Source organism: Alligator mississippiensis, chromosome 15 (genome assembly GCF_030867095.1).
Source record: "Alligator mississippiensis isolate rAllMis1 chromosome 15, rAllMis1, whole genome shotgun sequence".
Lineage (NCBI taxonomy): Eukaryota > Metazoa > Chordata > Crocodylia > Alligatoridae > Alligator > Alligator mississippiensis.
In genome coordinates, this window is record NC_081838.1 from 14,360,702 (window position 1) to 14,365,845 (window position 5,144).

At 44.9% G+C, this 5,144-nt stretch overlaps 1 long non-coding RNA gene across 1 annotated transcript; it reads right to left on the reverse strand.

Annotated features, from left to right (window-relative positions):
* Nucleotides 1-835: 835 nt before the first annotated feature.
* LOC132245749 (uncharacterized) lies at nucleotides 836-3,399 on the reverse strand. The gene is made up of 2 exons (XR_009457468.1): nucleotides 3,230-3,399; nucleotides 836-1,516 (listed from the first exon to the last, which is right to left on the reverse strand). It is a non-coding gene; the product is annotated as an uncharacterized LOC132245749 (long non-coding RNA).
* Between the last annotated feature and the right edge of the window lie 1,745 nt (nucleotides 3,400-5,144).

The window sequence follows — 5,144 nt, forward strand, 5'->3', positions numbered from 1 at the left end:
TAAAACCTGGGACTCCTCAAAATCAGAGATTCCTGTTGGGCAGATGGCATGCAAGTTTGTGTTGTAGAAACAAGGGACAGCACTGATAAAAAGAAACCAGACACAGGAGATAGTCATGCAGCAAAATAGTTCATAAGAATAAGAAGTGGAGCACATAGAGAGTCTAGGCATGCAGAGCAGAAACATAAAGGGTATATTTGGCTTATATATACTCATGTCTAGGAACTGTTTCCATTAGTCTATCAAAGTGGAAAATAGGTGTCACTTTGCCAGGGAAACAGACCTTCCGAATATGAGTTCTGGGGAAATGGGATTGGGCACTATTGCCTCCATTTGCATGTACACACTGGGTTGCACACAGGCCCCGGGCTTCCTCTTCTTCATAGAGACTTGTTTAAAATCCGGGATTGCAGATCAGTTCTGTTTAGGATTGATTTGTCTTAATATTGACAAGCTTTCAACCAAACCAGGTTAGGTGGGTACAGTGACTGGAAGGGAGACATGCTTTCTGTTTTTAATAGTATAGCGGGTAAGGACTGGAGGGATTTGAGGGCTGGGATTATCTTTCTGAAATGTAGCACAAGTGAGGTATTATCAGTCATGCGGCCTGGTGGAAAAGGACCAGGTGCTCTATCTGAGCAAGAATAGCAAACACCCAACCTGGGGTAGGAGGACAGACCAGGGCACACAGACATGCTCCAGGCCTGATGTTATCTCTGTGTAGGACTCTTCAGTGGGAATTGAGTCATGCTGGGTGTGGGGGTCTGCACAGGAAGAATTTCACCAGTGGGTTTGCAAATAAGAAATGGAGGGGAAAAAGCTCAGGAGGCAAATATTATGCTACAAAGGGATTTTAATGCACAGAAGAACTTGCATGTAAGGACACAGAAGGGATACAGAAGAGAGAGCCAATATTCCCAAGACTGTCCAAGGGGCCACAACCGGGATTCTCTGCCTGTTGACACCAAACCTCTTGTACGCCTTTGTGGCTGTGTCAAGTGGTCTGCAATGGATTACAAATGGACTATAAGGAGGATGAGGCTTCCTTTTAAATGGCAGCACACAAAGAAGAGGTCTTACTGCTTAACAGTGCGGAGAATTTGAGGTTCTTAGAGTGACAAGGTGAAGTGTAGGAAACATGTGTGGGGGAGGGATTCGTCTAGCAAGGTGAAGCCCATCACAACGGAGGTGCTGAGTGCTTAGCACTGCTCAAAGCCATGTCCTTCAGGTGAGCCGTGAATCTCTATCTTGCTTTTCATGTCTTCGTTCCTCCCAGCGCGGTGGATGTTTGAGCTGGATTCAGCATGGCCACCACCTTCCAGAGCTGTTCCTAACGGCGACACCAGGGGCCTGGATAACAGCATGGGCCCTGCCAAACTAGGCATCCATATCGGTCATAGCAGCAACACCAATATCGCCTTCCTGGGTAGGGGGGTCTACAGTCAAGCTGGCCCGGGTAATGCAGGTCTTCAATCATGTCCAGGCTGTCAAACATCTTGCTGTGCTGGAGGCGAACCTGAAACACAGCAGGGAGCAGGGGAAACATGACACATCTGCAGTTCTTAAAGTCTCAAGGGTCAAAACCTGGCTGCAACTCTGAAGGAAATCTGGAAGGGACTCACAGACTGGGGGATGGAGCAGGGTAATGCAGACCTCAGTCCTCCTTTCTGCTTGTGTTGCTGCTCTCCTTTCCTCCACCTTTTCTCCATGCTCCACTTGCGCTCACCTTCTCCCCCAAACAACAACTTTGAAGTCTTCCTATGCCTGCAAAATGCTAGCTAGAAAGCAGGCTCCAGGGCTGTGTGGGGCAGCTGCAGCAGGAGTGAGGGAGGGAGTCTTTAGTCCAGGCCTAGGCAGCCCCTGGCCCGATGGTGCAGGCACAGTCCTGGGACGTGGGGAATGTGCATTCACTTCAGGACCCAGAACCCAAGTCTTCCACTTTCTGTCTCCTACTGCTGAGATCTGGGGGTGAAGGTGGATTACACCCCTGACACTTGTTGCACTGCAGGAAGATTTGTGCTTAGGCAGTTTGCAGTTATGGCTCCGACAATCCTGGGCAAAGTCTGGGCTGCAGGGAGTCACCCCAGTTGGGAAGAAAGGATGTTGGATATTACTCCATATCCTGTGGGATTTGCAAAGTCTGCACATGCTGCCAGCTTTGGATTGAAGGAGCGTGAGTCTCTTCAACTGAGCTAAGGACGCCCTGGATATCAGACTCAGGATTTGGCTTGTCACTCCTGACTTTGCACTCCTGCACTTTGCACAAAACATGGCACAGCATCACCTCAGCCGGTCCCTGTTTCACTCTGGCCATTAGTGTCCCAAATGCCCTTGAAATGCCAGCTTCAGCTGTGGGCTCCCTAATACTTGCCACCCACCAACTGCAATGAAAGCAACATAAATAAGGGAAACACTCTGAGCAATACAGGAGGTCTAAGTGCATTAAGAGTCAAACCTTATTGCTGGTTGCAATGACAGTCATAGAAAGGCCAACTGGGTACCAGTTCTTCTCTGTCCCTTGCTGCAGCCTCCTTAAGCTGCTTTGCTGACCAGCCCCTCTCCAGCCCCCTTACTCTCAAAGCCCTTACTGACATGGGGGAACCCAGCCTTCGTTTCAGGGAAAATTGCCACTTCACATCAAGTTTGGAAAATGTTTCATGCAGGCTGGGGTAGGGGCATGTGAGGAAAATGTTTAGACATTGACCCCTTGTGGGTCAGCAAGGAATACATAACAAAATGGGTCTTCTGGGAGGAAAATGGCAGAGCTAACCGTTGGTTTCAAAGCAATTTCACTGACTCTGAGCATCTGAGCATTTGTACTTGATATTTCTAATCACACACACAAAACCCAGCAGGTCAAGTGATTCTCTTCATCATTTATCCCGTCTCCAATAATACCGTGTAGCTCTTGCTTCCGAAAGCAGGCAGATAATATGGAAAGGATGCCCTGTGGAATGTCTTCTGTACACAACTAAGTTAAAAGCTGGTTGTGATTTTTTCAGTCAAAATGATTAAATCACAAAAAACTTTAATGAGAAAAATAACAACGAGCATCCCAAATTCCCATGTTTCTTTCAAATTCCTGTCTTTTCTTTGAAAGCTTCTGCAGTTCTTTAGTACCCTAAAATATCTTAGAGTATATATATATATAAGATTCAGTCCTAATGTTAAAAGATTGTTTAACACAGTATCCCCATAGGTAAAAGAGATTGAGGTGAATTGGACTTACCTGATTCCCTACAGAGTAGAACGAGAAAGGCAAGTAGAGAGCACTGGTTTGCAAGTCCTTTTATATAGCTTCTTACACTGCTTGCTGCATCTGAAACACCCTTGTTTTTGCTCATCAGATGCAAAACGTTCTGTTGTGGATGTCACGCCTTTAATTGAAACAATTGTTTTCCTTGTTTTTTTCATGATCAGTATCTGTTGTCTGCTTCCTGGTATACCATGTGCACATTCCAAGTTTTCCATTCAAAAAATGTCTTGGCCAACTACATTCCTGGTCTTATGGAGATGACTTCAGAGAGGTGACACTGGGAGGGGAGGGTCAAAATTGCTGACGATCAGAGTTTCCTTTTTGGGGGAAGTTTTTCAGCACTTTCAACTTTACATTGCGCTTGATTCAGAACAGAAGCCAATACTTTTACCATTTACCACAAAGGTAGAGCTAACAGGCTGTTTTCTAAACATTTTGACATTTAAATCTTAGAGAATATTTCCATTAATTAATTGTATTTATAATAATGCCAGCAAAGACCCAAAGCACTGAAAGGAAGGATGAAGTGAAGGAGTGTTCCAAAGCTCCCGACACATTCAGAAAGTGTTCGGAGTCACTCAGATGCTGGGTTGTACCTTAGAGAAGGGTCCCCGTCCCTTCTTCTGACAAGCCCAACACAGACATATTTCTCTCAATACACTTCAACTCCATCCTCAAAACACCTGCATAAGTCAAGTGTTCATGTTCATAGAGGAAGTAATGCAATGCTTTAAGGTGAGTGCACTTTCCCATTAAGATTTGATTTTTTAGGATCTGCCAACTGAAGAGTAGAAGTATATATATTTTTTTTCATTTGAGCAACCTGTAACCTCTTATAACAAAGCTTTCCACTTTGTACTATCTACTGAACTTATCCATGTGCCATCTCCACTGGCAGATAAGAAATGTCCACACTGGCTTTTTCCTCAGCAGATTTCTCCTCTTCCTGAACAAATAGGTGAAGTGAAAGGAGATGGCAACATGATGCCTGCGGTCACGGGGTACTTCAGAAGATGGTACAGAAGAAGCTCGACCCAGAAAACCAAGAAACATGAAAGACAAACATGGGCACGGCTCTGAAATAATTATACTCTTGTTCATGATACATTTGGAAGCCCAAAATACAGATATTAATGAAGCGGGCAGACCACCAAAGTGATCTTGAACACAATCTCACAGGCCTCGCTCAGTTGGTTGCAAGTTGCACATGGAGCAGTCAGGACTATCGGGTGTCTAAAATCATTTACTGCCAATAAAGTGACCTCCACCTCAGTGTGCCACTACTTAGTTGAACAGAGAACAGGGCACCGGTTATTCGCTTGTTCTCAGAACTTGGGAACTAAAAGCACTTCATTAACGCTCATTAAAGCTCTTACAGGGTCAAATCACTATATCCCTACAATGTTCATACTTTCCTGCAGGAAGAGACCCCTGTATGTAGCAATACAGATACTTTAAAAATGTAGATCAAGCTCACTCATTTCTAGGCCTTAATTAGGTTGTGAATGATCGTCTTGAAAAGTGGGGACCTTCAATTTGCATTGAAAAAGGAGGGGCAGGATTCGCTCTCTTTTTTCTAAACAATTTTCTTTAAAAATTCACAGGACAGCTCTGCTGAAGGTATCGCCTAACACAGCAATCAAGTACGCTTTAAAAAGCGAGAGAGAGAGAGAGAGAGATTCTTCTTCTGTCTGAAATTAGATAAAAACTTTTTGGGGTGTTGTTCTGTAAAAGGTGGGAAGCTCTTTGCAAAACATGGCTCCCACCACACAGCAAGTCTGGTCAGTGTTCAGATTAGCTCAGTCATCTCAGCACACTTCACCTCATTAGGAATACAAGAAATGCCACACGGGACAGATCATTGGTCCATCCAGAAGGTCTCAGGAGT